Below are 26,416 nucleotides of genomic sequence, written 5' to 3' on the forward strand. Positions count from 1 at the left end.
GTGTGTAGATTTTTTCAGCATGCGTTTCTCAGTTCTGTAGATAACCAGTCCAACCACCAAAATAATGTTGCTATTTTCCATGACAGTGAGAAGCAGGCTTTTTACCAACATTTTTGTTTGCTTGCTAGGCAAATTTAAACTCCATTATTAAATGAGCAATGAATAAGCGTAGGCACTCTGTTTGTAAATAACAATTCCCAAAAAGAAGCAGATTATTGTATTCATACCTGTTCTACTTTTATACAAATATAGCATTGAATCAAACAATAACTTTTTCGTTGTATTTCTATAAGTGATTAATTAATTTCATACCATCAGACAGTATGGAGAAGGCAAACATTCTCAATCCACAACACATCATTGAAAAACAGATTTTTAGGCACCTGGTTCTTTTCAGGAACTTGAAGTCTAAAGTACTGCTTGTGAATAATCATCAGTATCAGGAATCTTCACATGATTTATTAATGCCTTGCTAAAAAGCTCTGATGTAACTGTCCAGTGCTGTTTTCTTTTTTCTATAGGGAGAAGAAAATCCCAAGCACTATCATCATCAGCTGGCTTGTGTCCAGTAATTCCAAATTAATTTAAACGGCCAAGAACTGGGCATTAACTCCTCTCATATGTCAGGAGAGTAGGTAATAAAATAAAACCAATCAATCAAACCGTAGCAGCTCTTTACTCCGTAAGAGTGGGAGGAGAGGGTGAGATCACCAGTTCTGCAAGGCTGAAGTGACCAGCTGACTTCTTTGTCTGCTAGCCTGCATGCTCTCTACTAGCAAAGCAAGACAGGAGACATTTCTCCCTGCTACTTTGTGAATAAGCAGCTTTCACTTATAGCCCCTCTGCACGCTGCAGCTAAATGACCCAGTGACAGTCCTCCTGAAGACAGTTTATGCCTCCATAGTTCTATTTCTTCTTCTCACATCACACCTGTGGAAAGAAACAGCTTAGTTAATGAGAAGACTGATGCATAGCTTTAATTTTCATGGTTATGGATATGAGCAAGGCCCCTGAAAACACTGGAAGTAATTGCGTTATATTCCCTTCTGGTTTAGCTACTGGGGCTGGCTTTGTTCACAGCAGATGTTACAAGAATCTCTTGCCATCTTTAAGACTGACACTTGCCCTTTTTGGCTTGGAATGGTTTAGGATGTGTCATTTCAATTGTGAAGGCATTTATTGCTGAGCTACCTTCTATGAAAGAAACAATCCCACCTTCTGAAGTCCAAGTTCCCATTTTTTCTGTTTATGTATTAAAGTACCACGTGTCCATACTGCATTGTAATGGACTACTTGATTTTGTGATTTCTTTCTTCAAGACCAAAAGCAGTCTACTTAAATTTCTATATAGTATGCACGCCTATAATTTGAGTTTAGTCTTCTTTAGAGTCATAGAAGACACGCTGCAGTAGGTCAACACAATGAACTGAAAGCATTAAGATACAAGTCACACACTTCTGTATATTGTGCATATGAAGACAATATTTCATTTTTCACGTGCCAAATATGCTTCTATTTAAAACATAGCTATAAGATGTGTTATCAGTCAAAATCCAACTTGTTTTTAGGTTGTTGTTTTAGACAATGAAAGAGAAGTTGTGCCTACTTGTAACTGAAAGTCTGTTGTGATTTCCTCAGTACTTTGAGGGAACACCAGCTGGTAAGAGTTCTTCAATAGATCCCTTCATTCCAGATGGAAAGGAAAATATTTTGAAGTATCTCCAGTTAGAAACTGCAGACAGAGGCTTAATACACTGCAGTTATTCTGAATTAAGATTAAAATGCTGCTTGGTAGCTGCTGGCTTTTTTTAGTAGCAATTATTCTGAGTGCATGATAATACTTGTTAGTGGCTGCATGTGCTTTAAGCTCTCCACTCCTTGATATGTTCTTGAACTTCTGCCATTTGCAAGGGGCACTGAATCAAAGATTTTGATGGGGTGACAGAGGACTGACGTTATAAAATTAACATGTCCTGAATTACTATCCAAGAATCACAGACTCACAGGCAGTGTACATTTTATAGAATTACAGTCATCCCTAACTGACATTAAGTAGACACTGCTGTCTTATTAAAGTGCTGTTGAAACTGCTACTTAGTCATTCACTATGATTTTATGATCGAGTATGGCAAATATTCTATGATATTGTTAGTTATGAACTAGTTCAATAGGAAATTATTATGTCAACTTAATATATTAATGTATAACTGGTATTTTCAGTACTGTCCACTGAGTATTGGCAGGTACTGGTTTATTTGGTTGTATAATATTGTTATAGTTTACGCTACCCAAGACTCACTTATGATAATATCATTCAGCTCATCAGTCTATTTAAATATATTTGATATGGAGACTGAATTAACACGAGTAGTTAGTATGTTCATGCATGCGTACATCTGTGTATACAGAGCTCATAATGAATTACTTTCAGTACCTTTTAGTTATGAAGATGAGGAGCAGCATCCAAAAGCTAAGCAAACCACACAGACAGATAAACTACTTTTGGCTTTACATAAGGCTTGTACTTCTAAAAGTATCTTACAAGCAGCAGCTCTGCACCTAAGATGCTTATGTTTTAATCAAGGGCTGTCAAACACTTTGACAACGAAGGGAGAGATTACTTTATAGTTGTTTACCCAAAGATCCAATGGCAAATAAATTTTACAGTGTTAAAGGATGATGGAAAATGATCTGAGGACCATTTGAGAATTCTTCCACGGCCTGCCAGTCTGATGGCCTAATTTGAGTAATGAGCAAACTTTACTATGCCCTGCATACAGATTCTGCAAATAGCTGTGTTACAGATGTATATTGCTGCAAAGATCCAATTTTCTATTATCTGTGATAAAGCAGAATGTATACTGCAATGTCTGATAAATTGCAATATTATGCACTTTATCTGAAAAAAAAAAGTTCTAATATAAACAAAATTCAGAGTAGTTCAATGGCCTTTCCAGGATATCAGTGGCCTTTACAGTATGTCAGAATAAAGATCCAGTGTTCTATTTTATTATTATGATTCTAGAATATTATAGGGACAAAACCCCACAGATTCATTAGTGGATAAGTAGGTGATAGAAGTAACCACTCACAGAGAAATCCTGACTTCACTGCAGTCAGTCTTTTTATCTCTTTAATTCCATGTCTTAATTTCTCCTTGCATTTTCTTAGCAAACATTCTGAAAACTGTGTTTATGTCTGTTTGTTCACTTCATTGGAGACAGCAGGATTAGGTAGACTCTGCAAAGAATATGGCTGGATATGTCTTTTTCTGTCTATGACCAGCTTATTTCTATACATATGAAACACAAATCCCTGGTGTCCTCTGTTGCAAAAGCACAGTTCCAGTTTGTCTATTGTATACATTCCTTTAACATTTTATATATGGAATTCCTTTTTACAGTGGCATTTAGTATCTTCAGTGAATGAATACAGAATCCTGCTGGTCACCTACTTAAAATCCATTCTCTCTGAAGAAGATATTCTACACTTGTACTACTTGTAATATGTGATATTAACCCAGGAAAGCAAATTACTATACCCATGATGTGTAGCATGAAGACATGCTTTAAAGAACTCAGCTGAATGACTCTCACTTCAGCGCAGCTATTCACCTGGAAAAAAAATTAGTGTGTAAAGATTTCAGATTAAGCTATTAGGTGGAATTTAACTTGACCAAAACAAACTAGAATATAAAGGCAGCCTGTTTAAGGGAACAGTGGAAACAAGACAAGGAAAATTGTAGTGAGGGGTTTTCTGGCAGAGGAAACTGGCTGGAAACAAAGACGGGAGACGGTGCAAAGAAGTGGCCAGAAGAGTAAGATGGAGAGGAAGAAAATGGGCTCTGTGGGAAACTTCCTCCAAAGTAGTCTGCAACATCTTGGGGCAATGCCATTATTCTGTTGAGACAGATGTGATTTTGCTCTTAGCTTCAGAGCAGCCAAGATCTCACTCTTGATGCCTGTCACTCATGCTTGACCTTGCAGGCAAGAAAGTCATTGCAATTTAGAGTGCCTCAAAAAATAACCTGTGTCACATGCCTACTGGGCTCAGGATGAAGACAGTCTTTATGTATCAGAAAGATGGATATATTTATTGCATCTAAAGATCATCAAACTCAGATTTCTATATCAGATCACTTAGTTTACAGAGCAGGAGGAAAGCTGGGCATGTCTAGATTTATCCCGGGTGTTGACTCACAACTCTCCTATTCAAAGCGAAAACCACTCCTAGTAACACTTTCAGTCGCCAACAGCAACTGCCAACCGGCAAGAGCAGATAACAGCAGAGGCAAACTTTCAGTCTGCTTTAACCTGAAACTTCAATCTTGTGGAAGAAGGATTTTACCTGTAGGAAGTAGTAACTGGAGGCACATCAGGGGTCCTTGATTCATTGGTCAGTAGTCAACGGCTTAATAAGCAGTGGAAGTTTTTGCATCTGGAATGCTCTCCAGAGCTACACTCTTCAGTGCCAAAACTGGTAAGTAGCTCATAGCAATAAGCTAGCATGTGGAACTTGGAAATGGGGATTGATTTGAAATAATAAAAAAAAAACCACCCAAAACATTTTATTTGACTTTCAGTGTTTTCCATATAACTTCTGCTTAATTTATGAGTAGCATTTCCCCTGCAGTCCTGCCATGTGTAGTCTGGGCTCTGATTGTCCTGAAAAGATTTTTTTCCTTCTCATTTCAGCCCTAACACATGAATTCTTTAAGTTGGTATCAGAAAACTGTTCAGTCATGTAGCTAGACTGCACTGAAAGGTCTCATTGATATAAAATCCAGTATCTACATACTTAGCAGAGTTGGAATAATAGGGCAAATGGAAAACCTGCCAGTATCTTCTGACACTGTTTCAAGCAGAGGTGACACTGAATGTACACAAGAACCTGGTTTCTTAAAGATGTGTTGCCATTCTGCGTGTAACAATTGTTATATTTTATTTAGGAGTTCATTACCTTTCAGTCGTAAGTGTCAGATAACTGACACTGTTTTATTGTATTGCAGGGATATTTCCATGCTATTTAACATGTGCCTTCTCTAAAAGATGACCTTAAGGATAAAGATTGGGATGACCATCTTGTGACGGACAAAGAACTAAGTTAGACACTACTTGTTCTATAGATTTTATTTTTTAAAAAATTTTCAAAAAGCTTTGAGGAAATACACCGTATTCCACTGGTAGGTGTAATTCAATGGCAGCTGGAACTGAATTCCTCAAAACCCTTCCAAAACAGATGTTTTTTCTTTATAATTGCATTTATATCTTGCCCTATCTAAGCTTCCTTGCACTCATCACACACAAACTTTCTTCAGCAATGCAGACGGTAGGTCTTATGCACCTGTCTGATATTTGCTCCTTGGGATTAGCTTAGCATTTGTTCCTACAAAGTTTAAAAAAATGTACTTGAAATCATTTAATCTAGCATACTGAATTGAAATACCCAGTAGCTAGAAGGTTCTATTTACTTGGATCGGGAGCAATAGGCGTAGTTACTTTCCAAGCTTCAATAGGTTTCAAGTTCAGGTAAGATTTTGACCTGCATTCTGCCAGTATGAATACTTGCTCTGGCATCTGAGCCAATTGACTAAGTCACCTCAGACAGCTGAAATATGCTTCAAACTGTTCGTAAAACTGCCTGTGATACTAGGATCTGCCCTCTTATTGTGTTAAAAGTGGGCAAAGAGGCAGAACTTGTGTAAAAGTGCAGAATGAAATAAGACAAGTTGTTGGTGATCACCAATGTTTTATTTTAAAAATTTAGAGGAATTTGGAAAAAGTAAAAAATGTTGCAAGAAACCTCATGGTTTGTTATGTGTTCATTTTGGCTACAAGCAGGGTATTAATCACAATGAAACAGCATGTCATAAACTCTAAATAAACCTAGAGATGTTCCTTGCTACTATACCAGCTTCTTAACCCAGACCTTTCAAGCTCTGCAGACTAGTACTGAAAGGGGTGAGGAATGACTAGGTCAGTCTCTTTTGAGGCTGCATAAATCATGACTGTATCCTTTCAAATGGATGGTCTTACACTAAGACTGATCATTTCTTGGAAGTAAGATGAGAAGCCTGGATGTCCCATCCTGACCACGCATGCTTGGACCACACTGTTGTTGTGCAGCTCAGTTCTGCTTTGTGGTTTCCAATGAAGTGCTACATCATTCCTCCTTACTTCTGTGGGCTTTTGCTGCAGTTACATTCTGCATATGGATTTTTCTAGAGCCAAGTTTTCCACAAGCAACCCAATATCTAAATGATGGCTATCATCCAAAGCTAAATATCATTTCAGTTCTTTTTCCTGAGCTGAAAAAATTTAGAATTATAATAAAAAGGCTCCTAGAACTGGGTTATACAAAGGAGTAAAATTAGGGTGACTTTTCTAGCTGTGCTTTTCTCATTGCATAAGCATGCAGCAAGTGAAAGAAAAACATTAATTTCTATTTTTACTACTTTATTTGTTTAGAATCTATGACAAGCAAATGGCAGCAGACAAAAGCCGCTTAGTGTAAATATATGTTCAACCTAAAGTTTTGCAAAACTGCAAGAGCAATAGAGGAAAAATTGCTACATGTCTAATTCAGGTACTAATTTCTACTGAAATACTTGGACAACAATCAATAGAAAGATATCTGAGCACTCTGGATACATGTATCCCCAAATTTAAAGCGAGTCAGCAAGGAAAGAAGATTTAAAAAGCAAGTTTAAAAGACTAGGGAGAATATTTTCTCTTTCTCTTGTGTGCAAGAAATGAGAATGGTAGAGGCCTCCAATAAAAACGAGGTGGATTTAATCCATTTCTCCCTCCTGGGATTTTGGTCATGTGTGTTGGAGAAAGCTCTTCCATTTGTTGTGCTAAAGATTCGATAAGGGGTCTTATTTTCATTGCTCTGTTTCCACCTAGTGCTTAAACTGCAAATTGCACTAAGTTGTAAGTATGTTCTAGAATCAGTAATTGCAAGTCGGTATCGGTCACGGTTTTCAGGGAATCTGCATTACAAATAAGCAAGTGGGTATAGTAAGATTAAATATTTCTTTTATAAAAAGGTATTTGCGCTATCTCCCAGACTAAAGGCTGTCAAGTATCTAATATGGTCTTTGCTGCATGATCTATTCAGAAACAAAGTACCAGTAATTTGGTTTAAATGTTAGAATCCCTCTTGTGGGTGTAATTTTTATGTGAATTCTCTTAACTGAGGACAACCGCATATGAATAAAAAGGGTCACACCATGGTCATTGAGAGGCATTCACTACTCTCACCTGCAAGCGTGTGCTCGGGACGAAGGACAGAAAGGGGTAGCTAAATCACCTGGAAGTTTTGAGGTGGACTCATCTGGGCGGTCTTTCCCCATATATCTGAAGCTATAAAGTACCTTTCACACTTCATAACAACGATAACATTTTAGTAACAGAACTGGAGCACTCAAAAAACTCAATTGTGCGGCAGGAAGAAAAAAGTAGAGATTTTATGCTGAGCTATGAAATTTATTTTTTTTCAGGAGGCTGAGTAGCTACAAGACCACTTGTGGATCTACCTTGTGAAAAGTAGCAGGAGGCTTATGGACATATACAAGCATATATAGACAGTACAAGTGATGTTTTAACGCTCTTTCATGTTCTAAGACAAAATAAATTGCTCTTATACTTTGTGTTATATATGCTTACAAAAAAAGTAAAAAAATACTGGTATTGCTAATCTCGAACAGCACTTCATACAACACAAGTATGGCAAGAACTTCAATGGCTATGTTTTTTGTGCATGCATTTTTGTTGCAAAATCTAGATGCAGCAATTCTGTTTCTTCACCTGTTCTTGTAAGTAGCACAAAATACCTAAATGACCCTCAGCTGCACCACAGGCACCACCTGGAAAACACTCTGAGTGTCTGATGTATAGGGAGATGGAACCTCCTGTCTTCAGAATTTGTAGTTTTGACATTTTCTTTAGGAAAAAGGCTTCAGCTCCTGCTTTTCCCTTGTGCTTTCTCTTTGAGCACATGCAAAATGTAAATGAGTTAATGCCCAGACTAAAAAATAGTGTCCTTTGCTCAGGGCAGCATACTAACTGCTGATTTATTAGATAGGAGGCAGCACAGCTGTGGCCACTTTCTTTTCCTGGGTACAAGCAGGGTACCAATCACAAATGAAACAGCACATCATGAACTATGAATAAAGCAAGAAAGGTCCTTTGCTACTACACCAGCTGTGGTCACATTCCTTTTATAATAAAGCATCTGCAGCAACTGTGTTTTCTGAAGTGCCCAGCATTGACTGCTGGGTTAAGCAACCCCTGAAAACATGTATTGCACCCACCCCTTTTCAGGTCTTTGTCAGGGGAGTATCACTTCTGGGTACACCTCACCCAATTTAGATGTGAGGTAGACACCATGTTGCTTGCTCCAAACCAGGCAGATAGCTATGCAGAGGCATGCATGTATGTGGGCTAGGGAACTCCGAATACAATGACCTGCCTATGGAATTTACGTTTTTCTAGAGAGAGACAAGAGGTGGGCTGAGGTTTTTTAGAGTCACAGCTTCAGATTTAAATTTCATTTTAGAGAACAATTTGTTTAACCTTTCAAAAGACTAAGTGCATAGGAATGTCTAGGTCAGCAGTTTTCTAGCAGAATCACCTCATTAAAATACTGGATTATTTTTATCACTGTGAGCTCTGAGCTACAGAATAGCTCAAGTCTAGACCAAATTTTGTTGTCCAACCTTCTTGCTTGAATAGTAAAATCAAATTTTATTTATAGTCCAATTTGCCTTATTTGTGAAATAACCTTGATTGAACAGTGCTGTTAATGGAGAATAGATGGCAGTGGGGAGGGGGGAGGGGGAGTGAACAGCACTATTTTATTATATTATCTATTGTTACCTCAGAGCCCTGTTCCTGAAAGAGAGCTTCCTGCATTAAGGCATAGATTTTCTTTGGTTTTCATCCTAAAATCATCTGGCAGGAGATGTAAACTAGGGAAGGGATTGCTGTGGATGTAGCTCTGCACTATCGAAAGCAGCCTCTGAAGAAGGTAGGGTCTATATGTGGGGGTCTGTGGGAAAGTCCCATCCATCCTGGAAGAGCTGCTCTTGTCTTGGGTCATGATAAGGTGAGGGGCTGTTTTATTCTCTGTAGCTGCCCCGTCAGATAAAGACTGTCCCAGTCTGTATTACTTCAGACAGAGTGGGACTGAGGCAGTGTCCTTCCAAGGGGATGGAAGGCAGGACTTTATTATGGGAGAAAGAAGTACTGCCAGTATCTAAAAGCAACTATAAACTAGTGCAAGCAGAATAAATTATTTTTTGCAAGTATGGGGAGCCTCAAGATCACCTGATATAATTAAAATTAGTATGTTCATCTCTAAATAATTATTTGTAATAATATGTTTAGTATTTCTTAACCTATCATCCTTCAAGGAACTGCTCTTGGCAAAATAAAAACATATTACCTTGGAGGACAGTATTTAAATACATACTTAATAGATTGTGATTAAATTAAATTAGCACTATGTGTCCTCTTCAGACTTGTGTATATTGTCCTGTCCTGTGGTCTTTGGGCTAATGAGTATCTGGATGAAAATATTTGTTTTCTGAGCGAGAGTGTGGAAAATTAAATCAGTTAAGTCAATTATTACAGTTAAAAGTGAGGGGGAACATGACCTCAGTATTTGTAACATTTCAATGGCAGTATCATATTTTGAATCATACTTCTTCTGTTGAGAAGGCTGGTAGAAAGAGGGACACTTCTGCTCTTAATGCTTTCCATTACAGAAGTATGGACATGCTAAATTAGAACTACACACCATCCAGGCCAGTAATTTGTTTCTGACAGAGCCCAGACCCAGGTACCTCAGAGGAAGGTACAAGGACCTGCAGTCAGAAGTAAGGGCACTGCTCTCCCTCTAGCATGAAGATAATAAATCTGTTCATACAGCCTCCTGAAGATTCATCTTGTGGTGCCAGAAATAATGAATAAACCCTTCACAAATTTTTCTGTCTATTGTACTGAGTGATTCTGAAATATAGCAGAAGCTCTCAAGTCTGATCCTTCCTTGAAGCTTCTGTGTAACAAAACATAATAGCTGCTGTGACTTGGAGGCACTGCAGGAGGCTGGGAGGCAGAGGCAGCAATAGCTAGGGCAGACCCCAGCCCAAGACCCATAACAATTCATACCTGGACATGCCTAAGCACGTGTACTGAAAATCCCTATCTACTGATGGAAGTAAGCAGATACTTCCTTGCATCTCTTCCAAGGGAACAGTCTAACCCCTTGCGTTTGGTGCTGTTTTGTGAGGATTTCAGAACTTGGATCTGTCCTTAGTCTTCGTCCTGAGTTTCTCCCTGGGTTTATGGGCAGAAAATATAGAGGTCTTGACAAGAACATTAGAGCAGTTCAGGGAAGGTCAGACATAGCCTGGGGGTGCAGTGAGGTGTCTGCCACTTACACTGGCATGCAAAGCTCCTGAGTCAGGCCATCTCTACCTGCCTTAAATGATGCATGGAGACAGAGTCCCTGAATATGGAGCCACCTGAAATTCCCTTTCCCTTTGTGCAGTTGCCTAGTGGTCAATACAAAAATACGGAGGGCAGGGGATGTCTTACAACTGGCTTGCAGGTGCCTTATTCTGAGCTCTGTCCATCTGGGTGTCCAGCATCGTTACTTCAAAGTACTGACTAAGGACCACTCCGTTAAACACAAATTGAGGAGAAAGTAATACAAGGGACATGTGGCCACCTTGTATTCCGAGACTCTGCATGAGCAGCCCAGGGGCCAGAGCTGGGACTCCTCCTGTTTGTATGGCACACTGCTCATGACAACTATGGAGAAAGCTGGTCATCTGGAACATTAATTTTGTACATGACCATATTTAAGCTCAGTAAATTAATATTTATTTTTTGCAAACATGAAATTTACTGTGGAATTAAAATATATAAAGTAGTGGTTAAAGTTTCCCTCATCTGTACACCGTCTATGATGTCTGCTTCTACTGTGTGGTCATATATTTGCCTGAATGCATATTCTGTACCTTGCTGAAAAATCAAAGCTGTTATGTATTTTACCTTTCATAGTACTACTGCTGATGAGATCCTGTGCCTGTGTATTCAGATTAGCTTGGATGTTCATCACAGAGCAACAGCTTTAGTACTTACATGAAACTGCAAGTGATTAAAAACTGTTTGGCTCAGTGGGAGCATTGCAATATAATATGCCTATTTATTATGTTCATCTCCTTTGCTTCTAATATAAATCTATATTTACATTTAAGCAGCCTCCTGTGTATGAATTTCAGGGTTTGGGCTTGTACTATTCTTGCTTTTTGCAAACTTTTTAATAGTCATCTCTGTTGCAACAGAAGAATGAAAATAAACCAGCACAGTTTAGTAATTACAATAAATTAATTAGAAGGCAGAAGTGGAGATAGTTAACTATTCATTGACTTTATAATTATAGAGTTGCCAAAGTATGGGTGATTATGTCCTTCCTTCTTGTTCATTATTAAACGAAGAGTTCAAGGAAGCCCTTAATCTTTTCTACCTACTGTGGTTGTCAGAGACAGGATGTGGCAAGGATGGGAGAAAAAGAGGAAGGAAACAGGTTAGCGCTGTCCCATGAAGAGAAGATGCACATAATTACAGAGTGAGCGTGGACTGCTTTTCGAAGTTATTAATTCTGGCTTGGTCTTCCCTTTGGGAAGTAGCAATTTATATAGTGCACATACAGCTCAGGGAGAAGAGAAATTGTCACTTATCATAAGAAGGAAGGTCTATGCTTCAGATGGTTGAAGTCACTAGTGATGTATCCCAGGGCTTAATACTGGGGCCACTACTGTTCACCATCTTCATTAATGACCTGGACAAAGGAGCAGAATGCACTTTCAGCAGGTTCACACAAAGCTGGACAGTCTGGTTGATGTGCCAGATCATTGTGCCACCATTCAGAGGGACCTCAACAAGCTGGAGAACAGGGCAGAGAGGACTCTTATCAACTTCAACAAGAGTAAAGGCAAAGTTTTACATCTGGGAATGAATAACCCCAGGCATCAGTACATACTAGGAGCCCACTGGCTGGAAAGTGACTTTACTGAGGTCCTTGGAGTGGAAGTTGTCCAGGAGGTGGACAGCAAGATGACCACAAGTCATCAATGCACCATCATGGTAAAAAAGGCCAGCAGCCTCCTGGGCTGTCAGTAAGAATATTGCCAGCAGGTCAAGGGAGGTGATCCTTCTTCTCTTCAGTGTTGGTGAGGCCGCATCTGGAATATTGTGTCCAGTTCTGGGCTGCCCAGTACAAGAAAGATATGGACTTACTGGGGCAAGTCCAGTGCAGGGCCACAAAGATATTTAATGGACTGGAGCATGTTTCATATGAGGAGAGGCTGAGAGGGCAGCGACTATTCAGCCTGGAGATGAGAAGGCTCAGGGGGATTTCATCAAGGTAGGGAATGAAGAAGAGGCAGCCAGCCTCTTCTCGTTGTGCTCAGTGACAGGAAAAGAGGCAATGGACACAAATTAAAAATAATGAAATTCCATCTGAACACAAAAAAATGCTTTTTTACTGTGGGGGTGGTCAAGCACTGGAACAGATTGTCCGGAGAGGCTGTGGAGTCTCCATTCTTGCAGGCATTCAAAGCCCAACTGGACATCATCCTGGGCAACATACTCTAGCTGATCATGCTTGAGCAGGGGGATTGGACTACATGTTCTTAAGAGGTTCCTTCCAAGCTCATCAGTTTTGTGTGTCTGTGATTCTATGAATTTATCCTATTTTTTAATTAAAGTCTGTGTTGTGGATTAACCTCAATATGCAGCTAACCATCACACAGCCGCTTGCTCACTCCCCCCATGGTGGAATGGTGGAGGGAATCTGAAGGTCAAAAGTGAGAAACCTCGTGGGTTGAGATAAATACAATTTAAGCAATACAGGTAAGCAAAAGCTGTATACACAAGCAAAGGAATTCATTCGCTACTTCCCATCGGTAGGCAAGTGCTCAGCCATCTCCAGGAAAGCAGGGCTCCATCACGTGTAACTGTTACTTGGGAAGACAAACAACATAACTCCAAATGTCTCCCTTTCTTCCTTCCTCCCAGCTTTTACTGCTGAGCATGGCATCACATGGTATTGGATACCCCTTTGGTCAGTTGGAGTCAGCTGTCCCAGCTGTGTCCCCTCCCAGCTCCTTGTACCCCCCAGCCTACTCACTGGTGGGGCAGGGTGAGAAAGAAAAGGCCTTGATGCTGTGTAAGCACTGCTCAGCAATAGCTAAAACATAGGTGTGTTATCAACACTGTTTTAGTCACAAATCCAAACCATAGCACCACACAAGCTACTATGAATAAAATTAACTGTCTCCAGTTAAAACCAGTACAGTCTGCCTTCAAGGGTAGTGATGGAGAAACACAAAGAAGTATCCCTTTTTATCTTTTGAGTTGTTGACTACTTTAGAGATCAGATGACTTCCTTTATATCTAAAGTGATAATGAATCCTGTAACTCAAATCCCATCCTCAAGTTTTGCCCTTCCCAATAGTGCCTGAAAGATATCAAAGACCACTAACATGAAAACAAATACTGAGATCAGAAAAAGTTCTTCTGTACAGAAAAGAAGGTGTGTGGTTAATAACTGGCAAATTACCCATATTACCCAACTATGGCTTTAGTAGCTTTTCCCATATATGTACATGCAGAGATTTGAGCAAGGTGTGATTTGTAGATGACAGGCAAGCTAATGCAGTACTTCAAGAAACTTAGGACATACTCTGAAAGGCCATAGACGGTTCCTTCTAAGTGTTGGCCAGTCCTTTCAGTTGAAACCCTGGGGAGACTTCACTTGTGTTAAAAACTCTGTAGGTGTTAGGGCAGGGAAAATACTCTAGTGAAGGGATATCACTAGTAACACTGAGACTGAATTTACAGAGAAGTTAAAATATTGATTCTAAGGTCTGAACCATCCTTTTGTTTCAGTAGTTGCTAAATTAAGATGTCAGTTTTAAGAGCTGGCTTCCTGACTGGTGTGAACCACCTTACAGCATGTTACAACTATGGGGTGGTCTTGCCTTACCCTGTATCTTTCTTTTTTCCCATATGCTTTGCTTCAGTTCTTTTGACTGTAAGACTTGCAGTGAATAGGATCAGTTTACTGACCTGACTGAGGCAATCTAAGGGACTAGCAGGAGAACATTGCCAATGGCAGAACAGGGAAAGCAGAACTGTTCCTTTTGGTGGGAATGTGGTAATAGATCAGTTTAAACTGATAACAAAACTGCACCCTTGGTGTTCACTGCAAAACCTATTGTCAACACCCATTTACTGGATCACCACACTGTACAGTTAATACAGTTAGATACATGACAGACATACTGATTCATGACAATCTCTGTGGTGTTTCCTGAATAGGTAGTCACTGCAGTTATACTTTTGACTCTTTAGGAGGCTGACCTTACAAATTTGTATTAAAAGCCAATAAATGAACTTGCCCTTCTGCATGAACCTCCGAGGACTCCTTGTTGGTGGCATTGTCTTCAAATCCCTTGTCTCCCTGTTTGCAGCTGAGCAGCCTTCCTTCCTCATCCTGTGTGTTTGCCTTTATTTGCTCCTTCTGGAGCAAAATTCAGATGTTAATCTGTCCCAATCACAAGCCACGTGGAAGGAATAGTTGACATGCCACACATAGTTCATGACATAGTTCTCATGCAACATCACTGCTCATCCCGTCTCTCTTCATTTGATTGCAGTTTTTCTAAACTGCAAGATTTCGGGGGAAAGAGTTGTTCTGTTTTTTATATAAACACTTCTATCATTGCTTAAAAAACAGCAGGAAGTGTTAATCTTCATATACAAGGATACTGTTCTCAAAACTTTTCATGAGCACAGCTCTGTAGGATTTGCATTGTCAGTATATGAGATCAGACTGATCTTTGACCTAGATCCTTTTCTGCTTGCTTCCATTTTCCCTTTGACATCTTCCTCCTTCATTTTTATTTCAGCTCCTCTTGAGTTACTTCGCTACCTACTTCCAAATTTCAGTCTCCATCTGCTCTGCTTCCTCCAAACAGTGGCACTTGCAAGTCAGGTCCCCACTCTGCTCTTTTTGTGAACTAAGTTTTAGTGTGGCTAACAATGATTTTTGTGTGTGTCATGATGCTCTCTTACTACCTTTGGAAGGGGGAATTTGAAAGATGTATTTTCTCAAATAACTGAATACTGAACTTTTTGGTGCTGAGTGTTTCTATTACACAGAATGTTGGATAGCACTGTAAGTACTATAGTATAATGCACAGGAGAGATCCAAAATCTAACATATTTACTAGCTGGGCAAAAAAAAAAGAAGTGATTTAAAAATGTTCCATAGAGAGCGAGGCTGAATCCTTCCAAACAGAGATTTCAGCGTTATTTGCAATAATAAGTTTTTATATACATTGTGCTCTGCTAATTCTATTCTCCTATACTAAGCAAGGGATTGAAATGGATATTCTAGTCATCTCTTGTGAAATCCTTTTAAGAAAGATTGCTCTCATTTTCAATTGGAATTATCCAGTAGGATACCCAGAAGGAGAAAATACCCAGTAGTTGTCCAAGACTCAAAGCCAATGCTATGTGTATAAAAGATTTAAAACTATGTCCATTCTCCATGCAAAACTTCTGAGATCCAAGAAAATTCTGGTTCAAAATGATGTGACTTTTGCCAAGGTTCCTGGGAACTTGCAGCCCAGACTTAAATACCCCAGGATTGGGGTATTTCAGACCTTAAAGTGGTGGCCCCAGCAACACTAGCAAATAACTTCTGTACGGCTCTGAGTGGAGAAATAGTTTGACTCGAGCGTTGCTTTTCCTCACCACAGCTATTTTTACAGAAAACCACAAGATTTTACTGGCTGGACTTGATGGCATGTGAATTCTGCTCTCCAAGGAGTGCGAAGAACAGTGTTCTGGCAGTTTCATTTCCTGACTGATGGCAAAAAAAAAAAAAAAAAAAAAGAGAGAAAAAAAGACAGAGAGAGCGACTGGTGTGACACATAACTGCTACCCTGGATTTTGTGGTATCACTTAAATAGAAAGGCAGGGTGCAGCTCAGCTGTTTGTAACCACAGAAGCAGAAAATGTTATTTGGAAGGAAGGAGGAAGTACACCAAATCTACTATGCCTCAAACCTGACAGTGTCTCTTTAAAATGTTCTTAAACCTGTTTAACACACCCCTACTTTTCACCACTCCCTAGGAACACGTATCTCTTCTAGCAACCTGTAAATCAAGAAAAACCAAACCCAGCAATTTATTCTCCAGTGTGTGGTGGCTCTTTTCACACACCCAACCTGGCCGTATAATTAAGCTACAACATAGCTCGCTGACTTGGAGCTTTCTGCTTCAACAGAAAATGAGTTTAGCCCTCTGAATTTAAAAGTTGCAAATATTCTGGAGCAGAATTGCATACTTCAAAAGGAAAAGTAAGAAAAGATAAGGAATTAGAAGATTGTGGTTTAGGCACAATACTATAGAGGTTCTGCTCACAGGTCCATATAAGATGTCAAACCCCGTTTATACTGGTTTGTCTGCAGCTGGGTGATCTGAACAGAGTGAATACAGTTGTCTACAAGTAAGGCAGCTAAACCCAAAATATCAAGTCTTACTTTTGCTATAGCTAGAGAGGCCAAATCCAGAAAGATCCAACATATTTGTTCTAAAAATAGAAGGAATATTTCCTTTGTACCTGTAAATGAAAGGGACAGAACTGCCAGGAAAGCACAATGATTTTTGTTTTTTGCTTCTCTCTCTCATCTTGCAATTTCTCTGTGGGTCAGACTCCAACATGGCCAGATTATAGTTTACTTGTCACACTTTTTATGTAAGTGGTGGCCACAGTGCAGTAGGGAAGCTGTTTTCTACAATGCATCTCAGGACACGCCGTTTGCTTGAGAATTAGACAAATTTTGATGCAATATATAGATGCAGCACTGCTGAGGACGCAGAATGAGCTTTCTGACTTGAGTTTTGGCCAGACACAGAGAAAAAGAAAAATCTGCATGCTTGTTTCATTTTTCCTTTTGATTTGGCAAGAAGTCATTGCTTTCTGCAAAAGCAAAAATTTTATTTGGAATCCTGCCATTACATGGGATTCGTCTGACATGTCTAGGTGTTTACAGTATAGATGCCTACATCTGTCTTGTCATTTTAGGCTCCCTTTCAAGACAGTAGAGAGAAATAGTAACTTCTAAAGCCCAATGCTCTGACCTAATTTAGTCATCTACATTAGAGCGAGATTAATTACATTAGGGGTGCTTGAGTGACAAATGTAGAGGTAGCAGCCTAGCTTTTGATGAAGCCTGGCTTTTTTGTTAAATAGGGCCTATGACAGGAAGTCTCGTCCAGCTCTGAGGGAATGAGTGTTTGAAAATAGCTGTCACCAGTTTGGCTTCTCCTTTCATTGAGTAGAATTCAGATTATTTACTTAGACATTAATTGGCATTTAGTTTTCTCAGGCAAATAGCCTGCATGAGGATCCAGAGCAGCCCACACTTGAAATTACTGGGTTCTTCATAATATGCTTCTATGGCACCGTGGCAGGATCTGGAACTTCATGAACTGATCCGGGACTCCATGATTACATCCACATAATTATAATAATTCTGTTCTGACTCTTTCCTTTGTAGTATAACCCAAATTATTTTGAAACCATCCTGTTTTAAAGCCCAGCATTGCACTTAACAACAGCAACAAAAACAAATGAAAATCCTTCAGTTCAATTCTTCATGTACCAAACATTAAAACTCATGTAAAATATTGTTTCTGCCAACATTCTTTCCAAAGTACACACAGTTTTGAAAACAGTTATTCAGAAGAGTATCATTTACTCAGGATGGAAAGGAAGGAGAAGTTGATATTTAAAATATACTGACTTCCTCACCATTGTAACAGTCTGTTGGCCAGTTTATATCAAAGGACAAGTATTTTGTAAAGGCGAGGACAGAGCTTAGTAGTTTCTTCAGCTTCTCAGCCCACGAAGCCCTGTTGGCACATGTGTTAATTTAGGAAATGTATTCTCCTTTCTTTCACATAGTTCTGTTTGGGATTGAAATCTGCACCTGAAATTAATTCCTTGGAATATGCTTGGAAATGCTATTAATCCTTCTACTTCTGTGGACAAGGGAGGACGCTGAGACAGCTGAATTCTTCTCCAGAGAAGCTGGGAGGGGAACGTAGAGGGGAGATGCCACTTCTGTGATGCCATTTTCTATTTTACTCCTGCAGGTGACCTACATTTCAACACATATTATAAATCTGCCTTGCTATTTTACCTGTTATTTGCTAACAAAATACAGTGCTCTCCATATTTACATGTATGCATCCCCTCCACATTTGTCATGTAACTAGAGAAGAACTTCAGTCTGAAGAAGCTAAAATGACAACGCTGAATGACTCTCAGCTGAGGAGACTGGCTTATTTTAATACCTAAAGGATCAACAGTCTACAAAACTTGGTATCATCGTGACTGTATTTCTAATTGTTTGCATCAACATCAACAATTAGGAAATCATTTTAATGCAATTTTAGTTATGTGCCTTATACAAATTTTGACCATAGGGGCATAACACAGGAGTTGCAGTCCCTGGTCAGCCCAAAGATCTGTTTAGCCCAATATTCTGTCTCCAACAGTGGCCAAAAGCAGATGCTTAGGGAAGAGTGGAAGGACAGGGAAAGCAGGAAAAAGCACCCTTACAGTCTCTATCAATTTGTATGCTAGGGTCTTTCTTAGCCAAATGTAGTTTCTGTTCACTTAGTAACCATCAACGGATTTCTCTTCCACAAGCTTATCTTGTTTCTCATTGAAGTGTTTTATGTATGGGTACACACACATGCATATATAAATATAATTTGTATACATACACACACTACACAAGTACAGATACACACGTAGATAAACTGTTGCATTTCATAAGCCATTGGAAACACAGCTTCCTGCAGCAAGGACAGCTTACATACATACTGCAGGAAGAAACAGCTCTCTTTCTTTCCCTTTTTTTTTTCCTTTCTTCCTACTAGGTTAGTTTTGATGCCGAATAGCTCTTGCACTGGGGGAGAATTGAAATACACCCTTCTCATACTGCTTGTGATTTTTTAGACCACTTATACCTCCTTTCAGATAACCCTTCACCACACTGAAAGGGTCTTAGCTGAATCATTTGTTCCTTGTGTGGAGAAGTAATCCTTTTGTCCTTCTCTGAACCTTTTTAAGTTCAACTCCATCCTTTCTGATTCCCATTTTTGGCCTTTGTCTTATTTCTGCAGGTTTTTTATTTTGGCATGCATTTTTCAACAGCTCTTCTACAGGAAGGCGTTCTGTGCTAACTGTACCACAGCCAGCATCTTCCAGGAATGGGGAGCAACCTACCTTTCTTCCATGCTCATATTCAGCTGTGATGTGGATAGAGAACAGGATCACAAACTGTTACATTTGGCTGGCATGCATAGCAGTTATGTGTGCTGGTAACACCAGTGTGGAACCCACCTGTCTAATGAAGATTTCATTAAATAGGTGGGATATCGGTTCACTGGGGTGGTTTTTTTTTGTGATTGGTATAAAATTTCCATATAGGTTTTCAAATGACAATCAAGTTCTCAATCAACTGATTTGATTCAAATAGTAAAAGAAAGAATTATCATTACAAGAGAAAGGGCTGCTTAGCCCTAGGAGATAATCTCAGAACAATACCAGGACAAGGAGAGAAACCCAATCTATCAGATAAGTGTAATCTGAAGTTCCTCACATAGATATCATTTTACGGGGCAGATACATCTCCTTATCTGTTCCATAAAAAGTACACCCTGGGGTGGTTTTCTCCTGTGTATTTACAGTGCTTTTGACCAATTAATTGCTCTAAGAAATTTCAGGTAGCAGCAGGAAGAAACTTTCAGCCCCTTAACTTCTCTTCCTCTAATGTCTTTTAACAAGATGGCTTTCCCTGAGATCAGCACTGTTAGTTCTTTCCCAGAGCTCTCTCAGTGGGGATTTTTAAGTGATGGGGATATTATAGTCTTCCTTATTCTTTAATGAAAAAAGCACATCTAAGAATAATTCTCATGCTTCCACTACTATTAGTCAGAGTCTGATCTGCATTTCTTTAGCCACCCATATGAATGTCCTTTGTTAATTCAGATGACAATAACAAATACAGTACTTATCAATAACATAAGCTACAAAACTGGTTACAGCCATTCAGCTGGTACCACACAGTTGTCATTTGACTTAGTCAGATTTTCAGCACAATTTTCCTTAAATGACTGATTTTATCAGTAACTCTTTGTGTTCTTTCGGTAAGGTAGCAATGGCAGTGGTGCAAGATCAAGATACACAAGTTTAGCATATTATGGACCAGACTTGCAGGGACTTCTGAAAGATATTTCACCCATTTGCAGAGTAGAGAAGTATTCAAACTGTGGGAAAATCAGGCCCACTAACATTGATACACTAACAGTGTATCTCCATGAAATGTGCTGGCAAATGCTATGATTAGCAATTTTCTCTGACAAGCAATTTTAGAAAGAAAAACAGAAGACACTACTCAGCCATTTTCTGTTGCAACTAGCAGCAGTGAAAAGATTTAGACATTTTGCATGATATTTATAGCATTTTTTTCTTCCTTCTTTAGTTTATGAACTCTGCCACACCTTTCAGGAGAACAATGGGCTGCCAAAAACCTCTACATCGTCACTGAGGTTTAAAAAAACACATATGAAAAAGCTCTGACAGCCTGTACTCAGGAAGGGGTGGTTAAACAACTGGACTGCATACCTTACACTAACCAGCTGAAAGGTCTTCCCCAGGAATGGTAACCTGCAATAGCAGTAGGTATTATAAGCTGGGCTGGCAAATGTTAGTCCATAAAACACAATGTTATGGTGGCGTTTCATATCAGATTTACTGAAATGTTGTACTCTAACAGTAGCATAATCTAGTGAAGGTGGCTTTAAGTTGTTCTGCCTCTGCACAACAGCTGTTGCTACATGGTATTACAAAAGGAATTCTGACTTTCTGAGTACCAAGGGAGGAACAAAGTTGTTAAAAAGGACCCCAGGTACTTGGCACTGACCGTAGTTGCCCTTTGCAAGGCTTCCCAGGACATTGCTTATCTACCTTTAAAACCTGCATCTTAGTATGAGCTAGGATGCCCATGGAGAAAGGGGCTTTCCATCTCATATCAGATCAGTAGTCTATTTTATTTTGAGATGTCTGTTTGGGAGCAGGAGGACCAGAATCTTCAGGGGAAAGTTACAGAAATCCCATGGGAGTCTAATGATAGAATAACCTGCCTGTGGGAAAAAAATCACACTCCTTATTTCTCCCTCTCCTCTCTGTTGCAGTCACGAATGCTACTGGGATTCCCACAACTGTTTCTAGTCTGGTTCTGAGTCATACATACCTCTTGGTAAGGGTGTACCCATAGGCGATATGTTCCCTTGGTTAATTATTTTGACCAGGGGTGAAAAGTACCTCTCTACACAGAGGTAGCACAAGTCCCAAACACCCCCTTGTTTTATGTAGGGCTGGACTGGGAATTAAGGGAGGAGCAGTCCTTGTGTTAGTCACCTTCAAGAGTAAGGTGTCATCTTATGCATGAGCACCAATTCCTTTTCTCTATTAAGTAGTATTATATTTGCTGCACTGGGTTCTTTTTTCCCTAAATGACCTTTCCCCTTTTGACTCAAGCTGTTAGAACCGCTGTCGACATATATAGATGATCTTAGACCAAGATTAAGCAAGAAAAATATGCGGGTGGCACAGATGTGCAACCCACCTCCCAGATAAAGGTTACATTAAATAGCTGTGTCTGCCTGCTCAGTGCTGCCTGGCATCTGGTCATCATCCACTGCCAACACCTGTCTATACATTTTAGAGTGTTTGGTTTTAGTCATCTTTTGACATGAATTATGTCAAACACAATTCGCTTCAGAAAAATCAGGTCCAATGAATACCATTCAGGACCATACTAGTTCACTAAGTAGGGGTAGGACCTGGGCTTGAGCAATATCCTCTATTCTCCATACCTTTATCATGCACACTCCTTGACACAGTTTTTTTCCTGCCAATTAGTTATCTCTGAAAAAAAACCTTGGGCATGGATGTCTTTAGTATAAGCCCAGACTGTTTCTGATAAGAGCGTGGGTGAGGCTACATGGTTCTTTCTGGAAAGCAAGTTCAGTGATATAGATACAAACCATGCTGTACCAGTTTTCCTCAGGTCAGAGAATGGGCTTCGGTATGTTTAACTTAATAGGATAAGTGTAGCTTTTTAAATCTGTACCATGAAATGAAGAAATTTGAACAGCACTTGCTAGAATGTCTTTAAATCTTTTGGATGCACCAGTTATAGTAACAAGCTTCATATAACCCAGAACACAACAGTTTACCAATCCTACTTAAAAAGTCTGAAGTATTAAAGGACTTTTCTTTCGGAGGGCTGCGTGTATGAAAAAAATGTGTTCAGTAATTTATTCCTCTCTTTTTGGGAGGGGTCTCAGAATGGTATTTGCCCAAAAAGTTGCCTGCTGAGTCACTGCTCATGCCCATTTCTTTTTTGTGCACCTACATAAAAGCTCAATAGGGCTAGGCTATATTATGCTATTTTCATATGACGACCATCCTATAAGCCATAATAAGGACGAGGAAGTAGAACAATATTTCTCAGTACTTAAATATGGAAACTCAACAAAAATTGACAAGAAAATCATGTAGAGAGAATGCATCTTACTAGCAATCAAGGGACTTAGACTTTGTAGAAAAGTATAAACTAAAGCTAATACAAAGAACACAACCACCTTGTTCAAAGAAAGGCGGGAATTGGGAAGTACAATAATATATTGCCACTGCAGGGTGCTATATGCATTTGACTTTAATAACACTGAATAAGCCATTTAAATCTAAATGATGGCATTTCTGAACTAGTTATGTTTACTTTTCTGCCACTGCTACTCTATTTTAAAAGTCAATATCCCCTACTGGCAGTTTCTTAGGAGGCATTTTAAGAATTCTTTGAATGACAAATAAGCCTAAGCCTCCATTGTTGACGAGGTATTTAAAATAAGCGTGCTAGAAATGGCCTCCAAAATATGCTAGCAGTCTGAGCAGCAAGAGGTAGTGACCTGTGATTGCCTATCAGCAATGTGTCCCTATTGCTTGTTACTAACAAATTAAAAAGAGGACCTAATGTAGGGAGGACTTCTAAGACATCTCTTGTTTCCTCTCATAAATCATGTCAGGCCACGCACTCTGCTAATGTAAATCAAGCTAGCAGAATGACTTTGGTGGATTTATATCCTGTTATATCAGCTGAGGATGTGGCCATTTATCTTGGTATCTATTTTTCAGAGAAGTTCTTTTTTCTTGCAGGAATGTCAAGCAAAAGCAGAGTATTTACCTAACTTCCAAGAAGGACATTACATAGACATTATGGTGATAGGTAGATATGAAGTTAGTTATTGACTTCACCAAACCACTTTACTGTTTGAACTAAAAATAAATTCCTTCAGCTCTGATAAATCAACAGTAAAGCATGGCCCAATGTGGTGAATCAGTAGATTAGGTAAATGACATCCTTTGATTAAAAGTTGTTGGTGGACAATACAGAGGCATATACGTGCCTGTATTTTCTGCTTTGCTCTTTTTTGACGCTGCTGAAAAATCTGTGTCCAGAATGCTACCTGTTTGTGCTACAACTGGGGAATTTTCTTCTGAGCGAGAAGGGGAATAAGGGGGACACAATTAAAATTCTGATATAGTATAAGCTATTCAATTTCATTTAATCTATATTTCTGTCCCTCCTTCAATTAAATTAGGACCTTCAACTAGAGAATGAGAACAAAACTGTTCTCTAAACTGACTGCAGAACAGTTCACACAACGTTTTGATGGATGAATTTATGACACATATATTTGTTATACTGAGATCCAGAGGCAAAGTTTGAGTTCCTCTGAATTTCTAAAAAATTAATTTCTTCAGAGAAATTCATGGAAAACACTTATGGGTCACTCTTTTACTGTATGCTTATGCTGAAAGTGTTCAATTCCTTATACACAGCACTGCATCATAAATTCTTTTTTCACCAGGTATGATACTGGTATGTATGTCAGTACCATAGAGAAAATCAGACAGAATGATCAGCAGTAAGTCAGATTTGCCTTAATGTGAAAAAAAAAATTTTTGTTTTTCCAGCTTTGAAATATTAAGTAATCAGCATAGCTAACATCAAAAACACCATGCATTGAATTTACTGGTTGTGGCAGATCAACCAATAAAAGATAGCTGGCGTACTTTATTCTTAAGCTGAGGTCAGTACCATTGTTGGAATTTCTTATATTTATGCATTTTGCTAGAAAGGATCTTTTCTATTGTGTCAGCCATTAAAGACTTAGCAAGGACTGTCTTAGAATAAGCCTCTGGCCTATTTTGGGTAGCAGAAATGGCTTGCTGTGCCCCATAGTTTCTTCTCTGTGTCCAAAGGTTATAAATACAGGAAAATAAAAATTTAATTTCTCCAGACTTTATTGGTTGCATCTCTATTTTTACTTCTCAAACATTTGGGCTAAAGAAGGCAGTGCTGTGAGTCAGTTAAGCTTACCTCTGATTTACAAGCAGAACTTTTCTGGGTGAATGCAAAGGAACAAATTCATTTCATCTAGCACACGGATTGTGAAAGAAAAATGCTTCAAAACAAAAAGTTATTCATAGTCTCAGGTGCTGTTATAATAAATTAAAGCTATATGTCCATTTTAACTCAAAGCGTATGTAGATATTTTTAAGCTAATTCCCATTGTGCAATGCTTATGAGGAAGGACACCTGTTTCATTTGGGAAGCATGTGTGTTAAAATTATAAAATCGTATTATGTCTATAAAGAGATGCATTCACAAAATTTTCTTCTTGATTTTAAAAAGATAAACATCTAGTACAGTGTACCTGAACATGCCAGGACTGCTATAGGTATTTTTCACTTTTATAAACCCGGAAGATGAGATGTACAAAGTTCAGAAAGCTTTACTTGTTTATATTCATTAATTCTGAAACTTGTGGTAGTTACTCGTTTATACTTGGTACTTTCTTGTCTGCTGCTCTGCTTCATCAGCTGCATTTCATCAGATATAACCCCTGTTTAGACAATAACTTCATGCTACTAAGTACCAAGCCTATGAAGAGGTAACCATCAGCAAAAACAAGCTCTAGAGGTATAGCTAAGGAGGCATTTACTAATTTAATTTGTGTCAGCTTGCTTTTTTTGTATTGAAAGAAATTTTTTATTTTCATAAAAGACAATAGGACTAAAGGTTACTCAGAATCTTGCATAACTGCATCTTACATATATCATTACAAAAGCTCCCCAAATATAAAATAAATGTGGGCTTGTATAAGATACTTCAAAAGCAGACTCCGTATCTTAAACAGAACCATAAGGTTGTAAGCAGCACTCCTATAAGGAAGTTTATGTTCCTTGCTGCTGTATTTATTAATACTAAGGCAGTTCTCAGTCTACAGAGAAAAGTATTGCAGCCATTGTAAAGGGGGGAAAAAAAAAAGTGAGTGAAGGCAGTCTCTTCTTTCTGTTTATTACTGGCTGTACTGAAGGAGAATGCAAATGTGCACAGATAAGAGGGACTTGCAACAAGATCTCATGTGGGAGGGTTTTCCCCCACAGATCTTTTGCCTCTGCCCACATACTCAAACAGTGCAAATAATTAATGCCTATCAGATTCCAGTGTGTGTTCCCCACATAACACTTCTGCCGCATTTTCCTTTGATGAAACACGATGTTCCTTCATGTTCACCTGTGTGAATACCTGAAACCCTCTAGCTGAGAGGCAGCCCTACAACACTGCAACGTATATTTCTGTGGAAAGTCCAAATGAGCGCAGTGTATTTTTCCAAATAGTAATTGCTTGGTTTTCTGTTTCAAGTCTGTGAAAGCATTTCACTTGGTGAAACCCAGCCCTACTGTACTTGAAAAGTACAGCAAGCACAGAAGTATAACAACTCACCAGTACTTTTAATTGATCTGGTATTTCTGCAAGGTGCCACCCTTTTCCACACCTCCTACCTCCTCCTTAAGTGACTCAGCCTCTGAAGGAGAAATCTCTTGACTTTTCAGACGCCTGGATGGGGAACAACAGTTCAGCTCTCTGTCTGCTTTGATTGTACCTCACTTCCAGGTATCTCCAGGTTGACTTACCACACTGAGCCGCGCTAGGACACTAACTTCTACCATACCTAGGTAAGGGTGTTTACTTTTCTGTTTTTATATACCAGATATTCTGCAATTTCTTAGTGTCCAACTAAGGATCCCACTTCAAAGGATCTGATTTTCAAGAAGTGTTAAGAACTTGACTATGAAAACCCAGCTCTTAACGTGTCTCGGTTTAGTGTTCAGATTCCCTGGAC

General features: G+C 39.1%; 1 protein-coding gene across 1 annotated transcript in view; it reads left to right on the forward strand.

Annotated features, from left to right (window-relative positions):
- The first annotated feature begins 4,241 nt into the window (after window positions 1-4,241).
- The window catches only part of SCEL (sciellin), an 80,298-nt gene continuing 58,123 nt past the window's right edge, over window positions 4,242-26,416 (forward strand). The window contains exons 1-2 of the mRNA XM_075089251.1: window positions 4,242-4,479; window positions 26,127-26,249. The gene's annotated coding sequence lies outside the window, so the exon portion shown is untranslated. The remainder of the gene's footprint in view (window positions 4,480-26,126; window positions 26,250-26,416) is intronic.

Source organism: Phalacrocorax aristotelis, chromosome 1 (assembly GCF_949628215.1).
Source record: "Phalacrocorax aristotelis chromosome 1, bGulAri2.1, whole genome shotgun sequence".
In the NCBI taxonomy this organism is placed as follows: Eukaryota; Metazoa; Chordata; class Aves; order Suliformes; family Phalacrocoracidae; genus Phalacrocorax; species Phalacrocorax aristotelis.